This window comes from Hemicordylus capensis, chromosome 3 (genome assembly GCF_027244095.1).
Source record: "Hemicordylus capensis ecotype Gifberg chromosome 3, rHemCap1.1.pri, whole genome shotgun sequence".
In the NCBI taxonomy this organism is placed as follows: domain Eukaryota; kingdom Metazoa; phylum Chordata; class Lepidosauria; order Squamata; family Cordylidae; genus Hemicordylus; species Hemicordylus capensis.
This window is the reverse complement of record NC_069659.1, coordinates 150,429,843-150,452,146: the sequence shown is the minus strand read 5'-3', so window position 1 is coordinate 150,452,146 and position 22,304 is coordinate 150,429,843. Positions and strand designations below refer to the sequence as shown.

At 41.7% G+C, this 22,304-nt stretch overlaps 1 protein-coding gene across 4 annotated transcripts in view; it reads left to right on the top strand.

The window, feature by feature from the left end:
• The window catches only part of FARP1 (FERM, ARH/RhoGEF and pleckstrin domain protein 1), a 268,168-nt gene that overhangs the window by 109,102 nt on the left and 136,762 nt on the right, over nt 1-22,304 (top strand). The window lies entirely within an intron of this gene.

Sequence of the window (22,304 nt, the reverse complement as noted above, 5' to 3'; positions counted from 1 at the left end):
CTCAGGAAATATGTAAATTGTTCACAAATGTCCAATCATATTGAATGTGTGTACTTAAAGTAGGGGACTGGAATTCCTATTGGTGTACCAATCACCCCACTGCACAGAACCCCTAACTGTACTGACAGACTTGGTCTCAGGATTGCCGTTGGCGTCTCCCAGGCTTATGGTGGTGGGGGACTTCAGTGATCACTTTAGGACCAATTTTTCCTGGACAGCTTTGGAGTTCATAGCAGCCTTGACAACTATGGGCCTATCCCAAGTGTTCTCAGGACCAATGCATGTTGCTGGTCACACACTTGATCTGGTTTTTTCTCTCATCAGGGTGGTATTCCATGGGTGGGGACTCCTGTGATTTCCCCATTGTCATGGACAGACCACTATCTGGTTAAGGTTGGACTCGTGATCACATTCCACCTCTGCAGGGGTGAGGGGCTATTAGGATGGTCTGCCTGAGAAGGTTATTGGATCCAATAGGATTGTTGTCTCTGCTGGTGATTCTGTTGATGCCCTAGTGGAGAACAGGAACAGCAAACTCACCAGGGAAGTAGACATGATCGCTCCTAAGCTGGCCCATTGTTATACGGAAGAACTGTGGGAGCTGAAGCATCAAGGTAGATGACTGGAACACATGTAGAAAAAGATTCAAGTCAAATCCAACAGATTACAAAATAGAGTGAATTTGAAGACCTATGCTCAGGCAATACGTGTGGCAAAGAAGCAATTCTTTTCTGCCTGTATTGCATGCACAAGCTCACGTCCAGTGGAGTTGTTTAGTGCTGCGATAGTGGTAGTACATGTTCCTCCTCCCTTGAATCAGGATTTGGAAGTATCACTCACCCACTGTGACACTTTTAATGAGTTTGTTTGGATAAAATCTCTTGTATTCTGGCTGACAGACTCAGACCCCACAGTCATTTTGGGCAGTATAGAAATGTATTGAATAAATAAATAAATTATTGCAGATTCTAGTGCAGAGGTATCCAGCAGCTCCTCTTATGTGGTTAGGCTGGATCAGTTTCATCTTGACTTGATGTGGACAAGATGCTTTGAATGGTGCTGCCAACCACCTGTTCTCTTGACCTTTATCTGACATGGCTTGTACAATCTGGTGGCGGCAGGGGTGGGGTTTGTTGTAGAAGGCCTGGTAGAGATTATAAATGTTTCTTTGAGTGAGGGCAAGAAACCTTCCTGTCTTGAGGTAATCATCAGTTCCCTTCTGAAGAAGCCTGCATTGGATCCCTCAGAGTTAAGCAACTATAGGCCTGTCTCCAACCTTTCATGGTTGGGCAAGGTAATTGAGGTAGTAGCCTCCCAGCTCCAGACAGTCTTGGTGGAAACTGATTATCTAGCTTTCAAACTGGTTTTTGGGCAGGCTATGGGGTGGAGATTGCCATGGTCAGCTTGATGGACTCCAATTAGGAATTGACAGAGGGGGCGAGAGTCTGTTGGTCCTTTTGGATCTCTTGGCGGCTTTCGATGCTATCTACCATTGTATCCTTCTGCAGTGTCTGAGGGGGTTGGGCGTGGGAGGCACTGCTTTGCAGTGGTTCCACTCCTACCTCTCAGGCAGGTTTCAGGTGGTGTCACTTGGAGACTATTGCTTTTCAAAATGTGAATTTTTATATGGCATCTCCCAGGGCTCCATACTGTCTCCAGTGCTTTGACATCTACATGAAACCACTGTGAAAGATCATCAGGAGTTCTGATGCAGGGTGTTATCAGTATGCTGATGACACCCAAATCTATTTCTCCATGTCAGCATCTGGAGAAGGCATAATCTCCCTAAATGCCTGCCTGGAGGCAGTGATGGGCTGGATGAGAGATAAACAGACTGAATCCAGACAAGGCGGAGGTATTATTGTGTGGGTTCAGAATTCAGGAGCCGATTTTGATCTACCAGTTCTAGATGTGGTCACACTTCCCCGGAAGGAATATGTATGCAGTCTGGGAGTGTTTCTGGATCCAAACCTCTCCCTGGTGTCTCAGGTTTTGGTGGTGTCCAGAGGTGCTTGCTATCAGATTCAGTTGATATGGGCCAACTGTGTCTTCTTTTTTAAAGATAAATGGCCTCAAAACAGTAGTACATATGGTGGTAATCTCCAGACTTGACTACTGCAACTACTTGACTACAATGGGGGGCTGCCTTTGCACGTAGTGTGGAAACTGCAATTGATACTGAATGTGGCAGCCAGGTTCATCTCCGGGTCATCTCAAGGAGGTCATATTACTCCTGTATTGAAAGATCTACACTGGCTCCCAATAAGTTCCCAGGCAAAATACAAGGTGCTGGTTATAACCTATAAAGCCTTAAACAGCTTAGGCTCTGGGTATTTAAGATAACATCTTCTTCACCATGAGCCCCCATCACCCATTGAGATCATCCAGAGAGGTTCATCTGCAGTTGCTACCAGTTTGTCTGGTGGCTACACGGGACAGGCCTTTTCTTTTGCAACCCCAAGACTCTGGAATGCACTCCTTGCTGAAATAAGAACCTCCCCATCTGACAACTTTTAAGAAGCCTTTAAAGGCACATTTTTTTCACCCAGGCTTTTTAACGAGACTTGTGGTTTTAAATCATTTTAAGGTTTTTATGTCTCTTTTTGTTTTGTGTTGTAAATCACCCAGAGACAGTTGTTTGGGGCAGTGTACAAATTAAATGAACAAACAAACAAACTGCAAAATGGGAACTTTGATTTTAAGTTAGAAATCCAAATGGTTTTTTTTCTTGATGATTTAAATCAATGCATTCTGTCTAAGGAGACATTTAATATCATATCAGCTTTTCTTTCTGGCACTTAAAGGATAGACTATTTTTTAATTTATTGTTAAATTTATACCCTGCCTTTCATTAAGAAAATCCCAAGGCAGCTAGTCCCAAAGTGGAGTAGCTACTCCCAAGGTGGAGTTGTATAATCTTAATCTCTCTCAGAAATTAAGTTATTAAAATGTAACAATATTTAGAGTTTTCATAAAGTGCTTGCATGTTCAAAGAATTTCAGTCCTACAAGGTAGTAATTATCCCCAATTCAAGTGGGGAACCGAGACTGGCAGAAGTCATGGTTTGCCTATGATCACCTAGACTAGAGAGTTCGCAGCAGAGGTGAGATTTAAAGCACAATTTTCTGATTTGTAGGTTAAACTAGTTTTCATACAGTGGTTATCTCTTCCAAGATGGAATGAGTCTGATGCTCCCATTTTCTTCTAACTTGGTATAATACTCTTTCTTCTGCCCCAGGGAAGCCATTCCACATCAAACAGCCTCAGGTCTGCTGGCAATTGTATGAGGTCAACAGAGGACCACTTGGCAGTATTGCAGATGAACAATAGTCTTATTTAGCAACATCAAACAACAGAACTTCACAAGCACTCTCACACTCTCCCCTTCAACAATTACCTCACCCTCGTGGCATCAGTCAGTGATTCCTCCCCACAGGTCCTGTTGTTTCACCATGAACACTGGTGGTATTATCCTCACGAACCCTACTAGGAAGCACTCCCTAACTCAACTACTGTTCCCTTCTATTTCCTTCTCAAATAACCCAGCCTTTGCTTTCCTCCTCTTAGGGGGAGATAAACATGCCCCACCCAAGAGGCCATGCCTCTGCTCTAATCTGCCCCAGGTGTGCTACTCCTCTTTTCTCCTGCTGGCTTTTGGTTATTCCTGCTGTCCTCATCACAGCTGTACTGGGAGGGTGATTATCTCCCTTCTGAGATCCCTTTTTGCTTCTCGAGCCATTTTGATCCTGAAATCTGCATGCCTGCTGGCTCACACTTGGCATTGTTTGTTACAAAGCCTTAGAGTCTCATTTTTCAAATCTTCCTCGAATACAACACTTATCTTAATTATACCAATAATGTATCCACAAGGGATATTAGATGAGTTGTTAGCTAAAATATCAATAAATTTAATTAATTTTAATTAAATGTGGAGGAGCAGGGAGATCTACTTTGGATCCAGTTACACTGGAGTCTCTATGGCATAGGAGTTTAATTTTCAATGCTTATTTGAAGGCAAGATATTAAAAAAAGCTAAAAGAAATTTGCATTAACTACATAGGAAAAATTGTGCAGTGGTATAATATAGGTCAAAGTGTAAACTCTTAATTGTATTTGGTTCTAAGAGCAGCTTCACAAATTGTGAAAAACAAAAGGAATTTTTTTTTAAGTGTGCATACAACAGGGAGCCTCACCCAATTGCTGGCTCCCTGATATGTGCATGTTTTTAATATTAGCACATATATTTTCCAACACATGTCCCCATCAAACTTTTTTTTAATTTTTGAACTTTCAAACATATTTAACATCTGAAACTGCCTTATACTGAATCAGACCACTGGTCCATCTAGGTCAGTTTTATCAACACTTCCTGGTAGTAGGTCTCCTACATCTCCTAGGAGATTCCAGGAATTGAAACTTAAACCTTCTGCATGGAAAGCATATATCTGCCACTGAGCTATGGCTCCATGCCCAAGGGTCTGAGCTACAGTCCTTTTTCAGTTTTACCAAGTGGATGTTTTAAACATGATATATCCCTAACTTTCCCAGTTGTTCATTCACTTCTGTCTTGGGGCCCATTTAGATTATGCCATTCAACCATCCCACCCATTGATTGATTGATTAAGGGCCGTCAAGTCAATGTCGACTCTTAATGACCACATAGATAGATTCTCTCCAGGATGATCTGTCTTCAACTTGGCCTTTAAGGTCTCTCAATGGTGCATTCATGGCTGTCGTAATCAAGTCCATCCACCTTGCTGCTGGTCGTCCTTGTCTTCTCTTCTCTTTCCTTCAACTTTCCCCAGCATTATAGACTTCTCGAGGTAGTTGGGTTTTCACATAATGTGTCCGAAGTATGATAGTTTGAGTCTGGTCATTTGTGCCTCGAGTGAAAATTCTGGATTGATTTGTTCTGCGATCCATTTGTTTGTTTTCCTGGCTGTCCATGGTATCCTCAAAAGTCTTCTCCAGCACCGAAGTTCAAAAGCGTCAATACTTTTTCTGTCTTGCTTCTTCAAAGTCTAGCTTTTGCATCCATAGAGTGTCAAGGGAAAAACCATTGTCTGAACGATTCTAATCTTTGTAGGTATTGACACGTCTCGGCCTCTAAATATCCTTTCCAAGGCCTTCATTGCAATCCTACCAAGTGCTAGTCTGTGGTGTATTTCTTGACTGCCCATTGCATGAGGGAAAATGTGTGCCCAAATGTCTCCTACCCACCTGGCATGCTGCTTCATCTCTGCATAGTTATGTTATATTGTTTTAAAGTACTATTCTAATTGCATGATTAGGTGGTGGTTTGGACATTCAGTCCCCTCACCCTCATGGAACAGCATGCCAGGTGGGGAGGTGGAGATGTATGTGTGCACCCTTCTCCTTGCACAGTGTGTGGCCAGTCAGACAATATTGTCCAAATTAACTCACTATTTGCATGAAAACTGAGAATGTTGGTCTGTGTTGTCTGAACACTATGCACGGATGTGAGATACATGTCAAAGGTTCTTGTAATGAGTTGCAATTCCATGTGTTGACTATTTTCATAGATTCCTAAGATAAACTGCAGCATCAAGTAAGTGAGGCAAAGTATAGGAAAGGGGTGGATGATGCAATACTCCCCCACCTTAGACTAATTTGAAAATACGTATTCAGGGGTGTAGCTACAATTGAACAAGGGAGGGGACAAATGTCCCTTGGCACCTGGGGGCACCCCACTAGCATTGTGACAGTTTTCTCTTTGCTCTCCTCATCATACCTCTCTGAAGTAGGAGGAGGAGGGGCAGGGGCCCATCATTACCTTTTGTCCCAGGGCCCATTCCAAACTTGCTGTGCTCCTGTGTATATTATTTAATTTTTGGTATTGGAATGATCGCAAGACAAGATTGGCTTTTATCTGTATGGTTAGCATACTTACGGCAATCTGTAGGGGAGGTGGATTTACTATACAGAAGGCTAAGTAGTAAGTAGTTTAACTTAATCCTCAATAGGCAAACAGATGCTCTCACCAAGCATCTGGGATTGTCAACAGTTATTACAAAGAGGGTCAGATGAGATAAAATTACCACTAGCAGCCACAGAAAGACCAGCAAGTAGAGAGCAGTATGCTTCAAAATGTATTCTAGTTCAAGAAAAGAGTGTGTGTTTGTGTGTGTGTGTGTGTGTGTGGAGAGAGAGAGAGATTGATTCATTTCCTATGATATCTGCAAACCAATAACAGGCATTGTGCTTTAAGTTGTGTACACACTGTCTTGAAAGCTAGTGTTAGGCGGTTTATATATGTACTAAACTGTTATTGGCACCTATCATTTGTGCAGGCTAAATAATATAATCAACTCTGTTTGGAGGTCTATTATTCATGACTGTATTGACATACATCATGTATTACTCTGCCACTTTTATGCAGTATTATGTGAGGATTTGGTAGTGCAAAGAAAGGGACAAACAGAAACCTTGGGTCTGTATTATTCAGACTGGCCCTAAACAGGTTTACTCAGAAGTCCCACCGAGTAACCAAATCCAGTGAGATTTGCTTCCTGGTAACCAGCCTTACAACTGTAGCCTTAATGGAACAAATAGTAAATGAATGGCTGAATGAAGTTTGAATTCCAAAGTCCACAAATCTCAGGGCAAATATCTTAATGTCAAACTTGAAAAATAATCATTCCAGACTAACCCAAAAGTTAAGTTTTTGTAAGAAGCATTCTGATTGTGCCAAAATGGTAAAACAGTGGTATTGTGCTGTTTGTAGGTTACCTCTGAATTAGCATCAAATTATACATTATGGTAAGCACATAATTAACACGAATGTGCTTGTTTATTCAATAGCTAAATTGGGGCTCTAGCAGACTGGGACCATGCCACGGAAGAAGTGGGCTTTAACCTTTTGCCCCCACTGTGGTCCCAGAACAGATCTCCCCACCCCACAACTGCTGTATGCCTGGGAAGGGAAGCTCCTATTGTGCAACTGTTATAGTTGAGAAGCAACCATTAACTCTGTTCAAAAACACAAAGCAAACTTAGCAATGCAGACTAATGCCTTGAGTGGCTCTGCAGAAAATCTTTGAAGGCTGAAATATATATCTTTTCCATCCTTGCTATTGTAGTTGACGTTTAGTGACATAGTAGTGTTAGAACATCAATGAAAGCCTGGAAGCTTTTTGAAAAATCTTAGTTTGTGTGTGTGTGTTCATGGGTGTACATGCATACACATACACAAAATGAGATCATGTTATAACCATTTTAATGTGCTTTCTGTTCTTGGAAAAAATAACCATTGGAGAGAAAAACCATGTCCCAAGATTAATATAGGCTATTAGCTGAGAAAAACTGCAGCATTTTTCGCCATAAAACCCTTCTAATCAAAATTTCTTACATTTATTTTCTCACTGTCTTATGATCTACTGCTGTGGATTCTCTTCAGCCGCAGCAAACTACTTGTCTGAAATGTGCAGGGCTATGATGGCTCTTTTTAAAATCCAAATCAAGTCACCTTTAGCTTTATTTACTCCCACTTTTCCTGACAACTGTGGGCCCCAGATGTGTGAGACTCCACAAACTGTGGGGCTGGTGTTAAGTTCAAGCACATATTCCACCAGTATTAATTTTTATAATTCTGAGTTTTATCTTAGCATTAGATTTAGATGCAGATATGTTTTATGTATGGCTTATGTACCAAAGTTGTTTTCTGATCCTGTAATTGAAATCTTAATTTGATAAAATTGGAATTGATCCCAGCAGTCTGATCACCTGAATTAGCAGTTTTGTTTTATTTTATACACCTCCAACTTAAGGGTTATTGCTCAAGTGATTCAGCTCAGCAATTGTTAATCAGTAAAAGTTACTTTCACGGAAAGATTTGAAAATCTGTAAATTATTAAACCTTGTTTTTAAAGTGTTCAGCCTCTTGACTAGTGGTTATTTTTACATACATACGGTAGTGCTGGAAATATAAAGGGCTTCCATATTATTGCTAACCAGAAGTTTCTCATGTTGTATTTTCAGACAGGAACATATCCTCTTCTCTTTCTTGCTACAAGCATTGCCCGCACTGCCTTTATATTATTTTGAACACAGATTGCAACCCAAGCTGTTACAATTAGCTATTTTAAAACTGTACAACATGTAAAGAGAACAGTTTTGTATACAGTGCAGATTATAATGTCTGAAGGTCAAACATGAATCAGTTTTTCAGTTTATAAAGAATGAGGGTCAATTTTTATAATCCACAGAATCAGCTACTAAAACGTTTCTTGGAGAGGTGGCTGGCCAGTGGGGGGTTGCATGCCTAAATATTCCCCTTATCTAGAAGCTCCTTGCACATCCTAAAGTAGCACATTGGAGCGATGAGTTCAGCCTAGATTTCTTTTTCACGTGTCATTTCCCTATTTTTCACATTTATATCTTGCCTTTCTTCTATTATTGACCTGGAGACAGTGAGTAACATGCAGTAACACTGCACTGGCACAACGAACAAAGATGCACACATGCAAGAATGTTACATAGGTACACAGATGTTAAAAACTGTGCAATCACTTGCATTCCTGGTCTGCTTGCACAAGCGTTGTGCTTACACAGTAAGAATAGTGGAACAGAGACTGACATCCGGACTAGGGTTACCACAGTGAGAGAAGTGAGACTGAAGACTGCCACAGTGAAAGAAGTTGTGCACATTTAAATTTGTGGAGTTGCAGAGAGTTGTAGTGCTCTCTGATATTATTACACTAGCAACAACATTAACAAGCAACAAGGTTGCAACCTGTTGCAAATGGACCCTGGATCTGTATACATGGAGGATTTTCTTTTCACCAGAGAACATCTAAACTACCACCTGCAATCTCAAGTGGCATAGTCTGGCAAACGCCTTATGACAAGTTACCTGTAGAAATTGGTTTCACCCTATGATTGCTCCTTCTCAGAACCAGCCAACACTACCTCTCTCAGAGCCTTCCTTTGGAAGCTTTTCCCATTGAAAGGAAATGATATGGTGCTAAAACTGGCTAGCTCATCAATTTGAAAGAAGGAGGTGGTTGGGGCGGGGGGATGAAAGGAATAGGGGAATAAATATGATTATTCATATCCCAGTTGGGTTTAGGAGAAGAGGTGGCTCAACTCCCCACCACTCCCCAATCTAGGTTCTTTTTCTGAAGACCGCACCACTGAGAGAGATAATTTGTAAACGCATTTTAGTCTTTATTCAGAACAAACTCCAAATAACAAGTGTCATAGTATTGAGATCAACATTGATCATATTCCAGACTCAAGAAATCTCTGCCAACAAAAGGAAGCTTTTTAAATAGCACCACAATCAATCTCCACATCATTAGTGCTGGTGGATGATGGGGGTTGTAATTCGGCAACAGCTGGATAGCCAAGGTTGTCTAGCCCTGTCCTACATCCTCTTCAGAAAATCTGAGTCTAGGAGCTCTATACATGATTCCTGGTTAATCTTTTAGAATCTTAGATCAGTGTTTGGATTTACTTGCCTCGAATGGTGTGCACCTTTCCCCTTTGATGTTTCTTTGGCTAACTGTCTAAGAAAACTATAATGATAGTAATATGGCAGATGCTAATGTTCCTCAGAACACTGAATGCATGCATGATTCTGTCATTAATTCATATCCGGATGAATTCAGAAAGTTCAGAAAGTCGTGATTACCCACATTTTGCTAATCTGTAATTCTTTATAATCTGGATTCTGTGGTTCCAGTCCGGAATTCCTTCTATATAGCAGTGGGCTACATCCCCATTCCTTCATGCAAGAGTTTCTCCCTCTGAACAGATATCTGTAGCTGTTAGGCAGAAATCAGTGCAACCCAGTGCAATCTTCCCCCCCCCTCCTCCTGCTATGATCAGTTCTGCCAAAGCAGTGTATGCCAAAAGCTCTGATCAGTGGTATCTCCGCTTGAATGCCCTATGTCTGTTGTTCATACAATTCTGGAGCACCATTCATGTGCTTCCAAAAGGTATCCCCCTGCCTTTCCCCTGCAACACCTTTTTTGCATTCATGGGTTAGATTCCACAAGGTTGAATTGCATGCCAAAATCTTTTTTCCATGCTTTGATAATCCTTACTGAATTTTGATGGACTATCCTCCTTTTCCCTGCTATTGGTATCACTTTGGACTTCTGTGGAAAGGGCATGTATCAGGAGGCAATGGACAGGCCTGGATAATTGATGCTGCCTGCCACTGTCACTACTCTGCAGCTTTTTCATCTGGTCTCAAGGGGTAAGGATCCTCTTTTACTTCTCTAGAATTGACTGTCTTTGTTATATGTGTTTTCAAACAAGAATATCAGTACGGATGGAATGCCACAGCACTGTAATGAACAGAACTATTTGTGGGTGCTCCTTGAGGTTAGATGGGCAGTGTTCATGCAGTATGAACGTCCCAAAATTCCGCTCACTTCCCACTCAAGTTGCACCGCAAATAGGAATCTGGAGAGCAATATTCACCAGTGGAGGCGGGGGGCATTTCCCATTGTATCACTATCTCGGAGCAGCTCTTGCAGAGCCATGGACCGGTGTTCTCCATATGCTATAAACAGAATTTGGAAAGCCTGAGAATATATTTGCATAACTTCTTTCGGAGTCCTGTGGACAAAGTGTTGATCACGAGGAATTGTGTAGACTTGTGCCTGTTTAATCTAATTTTCAAAAGATTTGCTACTGATTATAACTGGCTTGCCACAACCTTAATCATCACGGCTGCTTCCCAAGTGTAAAGTTGCATGGCAGTGTCATTTGGAAACTGTAACATGAAGGGCTATCACCTTAAAAAAATTGATTTGATCATATGAGATTTGATCTGATATATATATATATATATATATATATATATATATATATATATATATATACACACACACACATTTTCATAATAATGTGCTATCTAAAAAGTTATATGTGTGAGGAAGAAGAAATTCCCCAAAGAGGCTGCTTATAAGTACTTAACATTTATAATAATTTTCTTTTTAAAAGTTGTCTGATTTACCAGGACGTATCTTAAGTTGAACAAAAGGTTTCTAAACTATTAATCTAATCAGTTAAGCTAGCAATTCTATGCCCTTACCTGGGAGCCAACTCTATTGAACACAGTGGATTCATTTCTGAGTAAACATGCATAGGATTGTACTGTGAATACTGCAGCTCTAGTAATATGTAATTGCAATGTCTATTTAAGGAATATTGCTGTAGCAGTCATCGAAAACCAAACAATTATTTTAAAATAAAACCACTGTTCTACAGGGCAGGCTGATATCCTGCTTTCCTTTTTCTCTAAAATGAGAGAACAGAACAAATATGGAACGTTAGTCACCTGTATGAAAATTCAAAATATTAATTTTCTTTTTCTTTCATTCCCTCTTATTCTCTCTCTCGAGTGGGGGAACTACTAAAAATTGCTTTACAGGGAATGTTTGAATCTTCAAAAAAAGAAAAAGTAATACTCTTCGAAACAGTCTTCCAAGAACAGATGTACTTACAATAGTACAATTCACTTTTTTCCTAAGACTGTCTAGAAGTGTTTTCAAAGACCACATTCTTTATAAGGCTAGTAGAAGGAATTAAGAAATATTGTACAAACTGAGAAGGAAGGAGGTGGATGTTATATGTGTTTACATGTAAGTAACTTACACAAGAGGGACCAAGGTAGTGTTATTCATGTGTACAAATGCTCCCAGCAGCTTGGAAGTGATAGGCAAGCAGGAGCTACAAGACCACCTTTTCATACTGTGGAAAAGTACTATTTAAAATGAGTGAAAAGGGTTATTCAGCTGGCTGCATGAGTGGATTAAGCTGACAGGATGTATCTTGCATGACAGTTTGTATTTCAAGCTGAGAAAACCTGTGAAGTGTATTGAAGGCAAATTCTAGGCAGCAGTTAGTAAAATAGAAAACAAGTAAGAATGCAGCTATAGAAGGCCCGGTCTAACCTTTCTATTTTACGATGCTCTCCCACTGAAACCAGAATAATGTGCAAAATATAAGCGTTGCTTTATACTTGCCTTAATGATACAAACAAGAAGAACAGTGTATGGCAAGGATCCAACTTGGAGGCTAGGCTTCATTGCTGCTTTCACGAAAAGCATACTTTATGAGGCATTCTGGAAACCTGAGCCACAGTGCTTTGCTAGCTTAATAATTTCTCTTGAGTGAAGGCCAAGCACTCAGACAGATCTTCTCAAAAGTTCGCTTCAGTGGACAGGTCAGGCATCCAATTTTACAATTGGTGCTGACAAGAAAATATTAAGGCAGATGTAGAATAACCAGGTACCTGGTTATAAATATCAATTTTTCTAGTGGTAATGTTAATGGTAGGTTTCATTTTCTTATTCGAATTGTAATATATTTTATGAAGTTCAGTTTTTAACCTGACTGAAAAGGGAGTTTTAGCAAATGCACACTAGAATCTATGTTATCCAGGCTTGAACAGTGTAAAGCTCTGATTGTATCCATGTGCTCTCGATGTAGTACAGTGTCAGCATATGTAGTGTGTAGTGTAGTGGATACCATCCACAGTTCTCCTTAGTCTGGAATAGTACTTCTTGCTTCAGAGTAAGGACAACTGTGGATGCTACCAAATATTGTACAAAATATAATATATTCCTGATCTAAATCAGGAATGGTGAGCTGCTGGCCAGTAGGCTGAATTTGTCCCGTTGCAATATTATCTGGCCCCTGGTAGTCCCAGCAGATTTTTTTTTGTGTTTTAATCACATTTGGTTTTAAAAAAAACGTCCATGATGTGGAATTAAAAAAAAAAAAGAAATACAGCTATTTCACACTTAAATATTACATTTCTCTTTGGAATTTTAGATGTAACTGTATTTAATGCTATGCCAGAGTGCATGTGGTAATCCATACCTATGAACATTTACTAACAGATGACAGCAGTTTTACTGGTGGTTCATACATGGCAAAATACAGTTCTCATTTGAAGACCTTTGTTTGGATAATAGAGAACAATAGAAGTTTGTCATCTGTAATTTAAATATTTAATTAATTTTTGGTAAACTAGAAAATTCTGCTTGACACTGAGAATAGAAAAGTTATAACTGGAAAAGTATAACTGCTTGCAATTAGTGGAAATGTGGCTCTGTATTTGAGTCTTTTAGCATATCTATTTTAGTAACAAGCCTGTTTCTGAAGTAATATCTGTTTTGTATTACATTGGCTTTTGTAGTACTTGTATATGCAGTTCTTGCTTTTCACTGGATTCCCCCTGCCCTTTGCAGCATCTATAAAGGACATTCTACCTACCCAGTTATTGAATTTTGGAGTACCAAAGTACTAAGTTGAATTCTGGAACCATCTGCTTTGTTTTTTCCCCTTCATGCCATTTCAGTTAGAATGATCATAGCAGTTACTAAGTAGCTGCTACACTAGGGAAAGATGAAGACCCTTCTGGTATGGATCTCTGGTTGTGATATCCATAGGAAAGGAATATAGGATATCTCATATTACTAGGTATTGATGGGCAACCCCAAATAGTTCAGTGGTAGGAAAAAGGTACATTTAATTGTAAAACCACAGAGCCATGTGGTTTTCTTTGGTACAATACAGGAGTGGTTTACCACTCCTGTATTGGTACAATACTAATACAATTGTACCAAATTTTCTTTGGTACAATACAGGAGTGCCTCCTCCCGTGCAGTGTGAGATTGATTGTACTAAAAGTTTAAACACAAATTATTTAATTAAGTTGAATTCAGCTCTGCGATTAATGTGATGAAGTAAATGGAATAAGCATAGTAGAGCACAAGTGTGTCATCTTTAAAATAGCGAAAGAATGTAGGAAATACAGGATTATGCCATAATGAGTTGCATATACCACAACAAAGGTAAACACCTCTTTCTGTAGGTGGCTAGTCTATCAATGTCAGACAAGGAATTGGCAATCTTTTTGCCAATTCCTTGCAGAACAGGCAAGCATTTTAAAGTGTGCCAATTCGCGTGAATTGCATAAGATAGTAATTAAGTCAATGTTAATTCTTTCCCCAGTCAACAAGTATTAACCAGATGCCTTAATTGTATGACACTTTAGCACCTTGATAAAGTGGCTGGCATCCAGCAAATGTCATTCAGCCACTGATGATCTCATTGATAGCAGCAGTTGGGATTCCCCAGTTGGCTACTAGCCCCCCAAAGTGCGTGCTCATGAGATAGGCCCTGAAGTCTTTGCTGGGTCATGCCAGGCCACACAGAAGCCTATTGCGCAGGTGCGGCAGCCTCCAAAATGGTTGCCACGCCGAGGGGGAAAGGCCGAAGAGCGGCCAATTAATGGAATAAGGGAGGCTGGCAGGGGGAGGGGGGACCTCTGCAGACCCTCCTACTGCCTCAGACAATTCCCCCAGAGGGGGTAAGTTTTTAAAAAATAAAACAAAAAACTCATGAACCCCCATGGGGGTTCGGTCCAGGGTTGGACTGAACAGGGGATGGTTCGGTTTGACCCCAAACAATCCAACTGAACCGGTTCAATGTTGAACATGTTCGGCATTGAAACTGTTTGCACATCCCTAGCCACAACATGCCACAAAGGTAATATAAGAAGAGGGAGGCTTAGTTGCCTGCATTCTACCTCAGTACATCAGTCACTTGCAAGCCAGATATGGACTGTGCTGATCCCAGTGGAGATGGTTGATGATGTAAATGGCAGACTAGGGGATAGAAGGGTAGCTCAGTTAAAAACTGGGACTATAATACTAGTTTATACCTCTTCTTTGAGGTACATCCCCTCTCCATATTCTCACTCTTTAGGTTCAGTACTAAAATGCTAAATTGGCCATGGGAAAACAAATGTCTGGAAACAGCCTGAGGCTAATGTGAGGCATCAGACTTTTAACACCCCATGATGTATCAGTAAGAGAGATTCACTTTTTGAGTGTCTTTCCTGTGTTTTCTGTGTATAAAGGTAAAGTGTGCCATCAAGTTGATTTCGACTCCTGGTGCCCACAGAGTCCTGTGGTTTTCTTTGGTAGAATACAGGAGGGGTTTACCATTGCCATGTACTGCGTAGTATGAGATAATGCCTTTCAGCATCTTCCTATATTGCTGCTGCCCGAAATAGGTGTTTCCCATAGTTTGGGAAACATACCATGTATAGATAGATGCATAATAATTGTTGTTGGATGATATTCATTTTTGAAAAAAGGAAGAATAGTGTTTTCAGGAACATATTTTTTGGGGAAAGGAAGGTTGCAATCCTGGAAGACAATGAATTATCTTCTCCCTACCCTGAGACTTCCCACACTTTCTCCATATGAAATAGGGCAGCTTTCCCTCTCCCCACCACCCCTATCTTTGAGAAGTGCTTGGCTTCTGCAGTTCAATTTGCAGCTTTGAAGTGACATAACGGAAGAGCTATTTTTGGCTGAGATTGTTATTCAGTTGCAGTCTCAAAGTGAGACATTAACTAAGCAAAATATGCAGTGTGTTCTCAATGTTTTGCCACCAGCATTACCGCTGCAAGATATATTCCATCTATTGCAAATGACTTATTGTTGATGCATAACCAGTAGACCAGTTTAAGCGGTGGCGCATCACTCTCTTTCATCCTCCAAAAAATAAAAATTATCTTCTATCTATCTACCTATCTTCTATCTATATATTTATTTCACTAAGACAGTCCATGCATGGATGAAGGGGAATGCGTCGGGGACAACTCGTGAGAGCTGCCAAACTCTTGCAAGGAACACTTGCAGAGAGGCAGGGGGAGAAGCAAACTGCCCCAGAAGGTTGCGGGGTGGGTGGCGAGGGGTTTAGGGTTAGGGTGGGTGGCGAGGGTTAGGAGGAAGCGGACAGCCGACGGGTTTACGCATCTGCCATCTTGGATCGGGGTGGATGATATCGCAAACTATGCCGTTTGAGGTATCCCTGTGTGTCACTCATTGTACCTGTACCAGTTTGGTTCAAATGGGTTAGACAAATTAGCCCGTTTGTACCTCAGATGTTCATGCAGCCGCCATCTTGAATTGTAGTGGATGGCCTCATCACACACCACACCATTTGGGCATCCCTATGTGTTCCTGCAGCTGTAGCAAAATTTGCTACAGAGGTTTATTGTAGCAAAATTTGCTACAGAGGTTTAAAATTTGCTTAAGAGGTTCACACGTTAGCCTACTTGCTCCTCAAAAGTTTACACGTCTGCCATTTTGGATTGGGGTGGGTGACATCACCACAAACTACACCGTTGAATCCCTACAACTGTACCCAATTTGGTTCATATTGGTCCAGGTGTTGTGAAGTTGATAGGGGACACACGGACACATATACAGAATGCCGGGTGATCCCATAAGCCTACTGGAAAGTAGGCTAATAAAAATATTTAACCTCATCCAGAACAGGAAGTTCTATCCTGTCCTGCAGATTACGACCCACAACAATGAGCACCTCTGTCTTGCTTGGATTCGGCTTTAGTTTATTATCCCTCAACCAGCACATTACTGCCTCATCCAGCCCGTTATTGCATTTAAGGGGCTAATGCCATTTCCTGATATTGATGACAAGGAGAAATAGATTTGAGAGTCATTAACATATTGATTGATTGATTGATATATTTATATTTATTGATATTTGTTATATATTAATAACACCCAGCACCAAATCCCCTGATGACTTTACCCAGCAGTTTCATGTAGATGTTAAAAAGCATTGGACTCCATATAGTAGCTCTCATTTTGAAGAACAACTGTCACCAGGCACCACCAGATGAAATCTACTTGAGACATGGGAGAGGAACCACTGAAAAACAGTGCCTCCTATCCCCAAATCCCTCAGGTGATCCAGAAGAATACCATGGTCAATGGTATCGAAAGCCAAGGAGAGATCCTAAAGAACCAGCAGAGTCACACTTCCTCTGTCAGTTCCCTGGCAAAAGTCATCTATTAGGCTGACCAAGGCCATCTCAACTCCATAGCCTACCCTAAAGCCAGTTTGAAACAAGTCTAGATAAATAGTTTCCACAAAGCTTGGAGCTGGTCAGCCACCACCCTCTAAATCAACTTACCCTACTATGTGAGGCTGGAGACTGTCATATAATTATCCATCACCAGAGGATCCAGAGTGGGCTCCTTAAGAAGAGGTCTAACAGCTGCTTCCTTCAAACAAGATGGCATCCTGCTTTCCCTCAGTGAGGTATTAACGGTATCAACTAAGCCAGCTTCAACAACCTCCCTGCAAGATGAAATCAGCCATGTTGGGCAAGGATCCAAAGAATAGGTGTTAGGCTGTACTGTTCCAAGCAACTTGTTCACATCCCCAGGAGTCACAAACTGACACTGATCCAATCTAATCTTGCAAGAGGGATTCTTGGACAGTTCCTTAATTGGCCCTGCAGAAATATTGGAGTCCAGACCAGCCCGAATGCAAGAAAGTTTATCTGCAAAGAACTCATTGAATGCATCACAGAGAGACATTGTTTCTGGAAACAGAAGGGGCTTGAGTTAAACCCCTAACAATCTGGAACAGCTCTGCTGGATGAAAACTTGCAGACGCAATGTGTGCAGAATTTAATCGCTTCCTTGCTGCACATTTTGTCACAGCACAGGCCTTCAATAGGCTCTATCTCCCATATACCACAGAGCTAATTTTGAATTTGGTTGGACAGGATGCTTAGGAGCAATCGTGTCTACTGCCCATGTAAGTTCTGTATCCCAGGTATCCACCAGGGCATCAACAGAATCATCGGCAGAACCAACTCCAAAACCCTCCAAGGCTCTTTGGAATCCTACTGGATCCAACAGCATTCTTGGGTGGGCCATTCTAATAGGTCCACCACCCATGCAGGGATCAGATGTGGCTTTAAAACCAAATGTAACCAGGAAGTCGTCCATCCATGACAATGGAGAAACTACAGGAGACACCAACCATGGACCACCCCCCGCTGATCTGAGCAAAAGACCAAATCCAGTATGTGACCAGCAGCATGCGTAGGTCCTAGGTCTAATTGGGATAGGCCCATAGTTGTCATGGCTGCTATAAACTCCTGAGCAGCACCAGACAAGTCAGCCCCAAAGTGGACGTTAAAATCACCCTGCACCAAAGCCTGGGCAACTCCAAGACCAACTCAGGGACTAGCTCCATCAGCTCAGTTAGGGAGTCTGTTAGGCAGCAGGGTGGACGGTACCCCAACAGACTCCCCAATCTATCCCGAGTCCCCAGCCTAAGGTACACACACTCAATATAAGTCAATTCTGGTTCCTGGTCAGAGAGATGTTACTCCTATGGACCATAGCCACTCCACCTCCTCCCCGCCCACTTCCCCTAACCTGCTCAGCAACAGAGTACCCTGGGGGAAGAAGTTGGATACACACAGCACCACTAGCCTCTCCCAACCAGGTCTCAGTTATACAAGCCACGTTGGCTCCTTCATCCATGATCAAATCATGGATGATTTCAATCTTAATTTGAACAAACCTGGCATTACAAAAGAGCATTGTTACGTTCAGTGGGGAATTGGAACTATTCCCCGGGAGCTGACAGGGCAGCCAGAAGTTGTTATTGTTCAGGGCCCACCTTCTCATTTCTGCATATCATGGTTTGTTTGTTTCTTTGCTTTTAAAACTTTCACTCCCAGGTCTATCATGAAGATTGCTTGTTTATTTCTTGTCCCAGCATCAAAGAGTGCTCTATATTCTCTATATCTGTTCCCATGAACAACACAACATAACACATAACTAACATAACATATTTGAGTTTATAGTCATGACTTTTTAGACCATAAAAGCTGCACTCTAGTATCCATCCAAGCCACCTGCTCAGTTATTGTGACTGACAATGCACAGCATGAGAATCTTACCCTTCGGGAGACTGCAATCACATGAGCCAAACTTTGAAAACAGGTGTCATTGGTTTTAAAAAAGTCTCATCAGCATGGGCCCATGCAATAGATACCAGCTTTCAGAATGCCTCATAATCATAGCATATGCTTCTAGGTAAGTAAGTTTACACTTCATTTTTAGAAATAGACTGATGACACAGTTCAGAGAAACATAAACCTGTTTGAGTCATATTGAATTCAGTAAGACTTGTACTAATCTATATGCTTAAGATACTATCTATCTATCTATCTATCTATCTATTTATTTTATTGCATTTTTATATCGCCCCTCCCAATTTGGCCCAGGGCTGTTTACATACAAAACAAAAACAGTCAAAATCAATCAACAACAAAAACAAAACTCCTAAAATACCATAAAACAATCAGTTAAAAGACAATTTAAAAATCCTTTAAAACCCAGTACATTAACAACCCCTTACAACAATTTAAAAATCCTGGAAGACCAGGCGAAACAGATAAGTCTTAAGGGCTCTCATGAAGGGCAAAAAAGAGTTCAAATTACGGATTTCTGCCGGGAGTGCATTCCACAGCCCAGGAGCAGCTACAGAGAAGGCCCGCCTCTGAGTCGCCACCAGACGTACCGGTGGTAACTGGAGACATCTGAGGAGGACCTCCTCAGATGACTTTAACGTGTGGTGGGGATCACGCAGAAGGAGGCGCTCTCTGAGGTAACCTGGACCTAAGCCGTTTAAAGGTAATAACCAGCACTTTGTATTTTGCCCGGAAACATATCAGCAGCCAGTTCAACTGTTTCAAAACAGGCATAATATGGTCTCTCCGGGTTGCCCCAGAGACCAATCTGGCTGCCGCATTTTGTACTAACTGAAGTTTCCGAACTACGTATAAAGGCAGCCCCACATAGAGCGCATTGCAGTAGTCGAGCCTGGAGGTTACCAGCTGGTGCACCACTGTTTTGAGGTCGTCCTCTTCAAGGAATAGACGCAGCTGTCGAATCAGCCGAAGCTGATAGAAAGCACTCCTGGCCACGGCCTCCACCTGAGATACCAGGGTGAGGCCTGGGTCCAGTAGTACTCCCAAGCTGCATACCTGCTCCTTCTGGGGGAGTGTATCCCCATTCAGCACAGGGAGATCTGACTCATCCCTCTGATTCTGAACACCTACAATGAGCACCTTTGTCTTGCTTGGATTCAGCTTCAATTTGTTATCCAGCCCATTACTGCCTGTAGGCAGGCATTTAGGGAATGAACAGCATTTCTTGATGATGCAGATGAAAAAGAGAAGTAGATTTGGGTGTCATCAGCACACTGATAACACCCAGCACCAAAACTCCTGATGACCTCACCCAGCGGGTTCATGTAGATATTAAAAAGCATTGGTGATAGAATGGAGCCTGAGAGACTCCATATAACAGCTCCCGCTTTCAGGAGCAACTGTCACCAAGCTCCACTATCTGGAATCTACCTGAGAGATAGGAGCGAAACCACTGCAAAGCAGTGCCTCCAATCTCCAACTTCCCCAGGCGACCCAGAAGGATACCGTGGTTGATGGTATCAAACGCTGCAAAGAGATCTAAGAGAATCAACAGAGTCACACTCCCTCTGTCGATTCCCCAGTAAAGGTCATCCATCAGGCCGACCAAGGCTGTCTCAACCCCATAGCCTGTTCTAAAGCCATTTTGAAATGGGTCTAGATAGTCAGTTTCCTCCAAAACCTCCTGGAGCTGGTCAGCCACTACCCTATCAATCACCTTGCCCAACCAAGGGAGATTAGAGATTGGCCTATAACTATCAATCACTGAGGGATCCAAGGAAGGCTTCTTAAAAAGAGGTCTAACTATTGCCTCCTTCAAAAATGGAGGCACCCTACCCTCCCTCAGCGATGCATTTATGATATTAACTAGGCCCCCTCCTTGCTAGATCGAAGCAGCCAAGTCGGGCAAGGGTCCAGAGAACAAGTGGTAGGCCACACCACCCCAAGCAACTTGTCCACATCCTCAGGAATCACAGATTGAAACTGATCCAACCTAACATTGCAAGAGGGATCGCTGGACACCTCCTTCATAGACCCTGCAGAAATAGTGGAGTCCAAGTCGGCCCGAATACAGGAGATTTTGTCCGCAAAGAACCCACCAAAAGCGTCACAACAGAGCACCTTCTGGTACTGATTTAGAGCAGAAGGAGCATAAATTATACTCTTCACAACCCGGGATAGCTCTGCCGGACGTGAACCCGCGGAGGCAAAATCCCTTTTTGCATAACTGCAAAAAGCCTTCAAATGCATCCACTGCATAAGCCTTCAAATGGGTCCTGTGCTGCATCCTGTCAGATTCAAGTCGAGTTCTTGTCCACTTGCGTTCTAGTCGCCTACCCAGCTACTTCAGTCCTCGGTATACCAGGGGGGCATTTTTGAAGCAGGTCTAGAGGGATGCTTAGGAGCAATCATGTCTACTGCCTTGGTGAGTTCCTTATTCCAGGTTCCCACCAGGACATTGACAGATATCACCTGCCACACCAACTTCAAAACCCTCCAAGGCCTTTTGAAAACCTACTGGATCCAGCAGGCTTTTTGGGCGGACCATCCTAATAGGTCCATCACCCCTGCAGGGGTGGATTGTGGCCATGATACCAAACTTAAATTCAATTCAGTGGAACTGAATTCAATGGAACTGAAGCATTATTTAATTTTTTGGAGTGTCCCTACCCATTAACCATATGCCTATATACCTAAGGCATAAATGGCTAATTAATTTCATTATCTCCTTCATATCCATGACATGTTATCAAGATCACAGCTAAAGCCTTCTATATATGACCAAGTGGCCAAGCTGTTTTTATTTGATAAAACTTACAAATTTTGATGTTGCCATTGCTTTATATTATATATTTATATAAAGCTTTATATTGATATAAAGCTGCCTTTTGGAAACTGATATAACCGATTCTAACTCAGATGGATGGGTTGCCCTGATTCATGTCAGATTGCCTCAGAGATAAGCCAAACTGTTTTTTTAAAAATTAGAAAATAGTTCATCTTATTTCCAAGGCAAATCCAAATAAGCCCACTCCACCCCAATCGTCTCCCCATTCCCTGTAAGTAAAATTTACTTGTCCAGGGCAGGGGGAAGAAAGGAGACCTTATCTTTCCTGTCACTGACACACTGTTTGTGTCATAGGTAGAAGGGCCCTGGTGGGCCATAATGTTTTGGACATTTGGCATATAGCTGGCAAACCCAGGATCCACTTATAAGGAACTGTGACATAGATGCAAACTTGAAAAATACAGTAGTTATGTGGCAGTAGATTAAAACAGAGAAAGCTACAGACAATAATAGAACAGAGATGGAGGAGGAAACCTGTTATAGGTTGGGTAGAAGTATTAATGCCCCCAAAAGTCTTCTTATAGACCCTCTTCAAAGTCTGCATTTTTTCCCTACAAAGGTGGACCAGTAATTCATTAAAACCGTGTTAGTGTGTGAGGGTTATTGGTTGAGTTTGTGTTATATAGAGAGCGA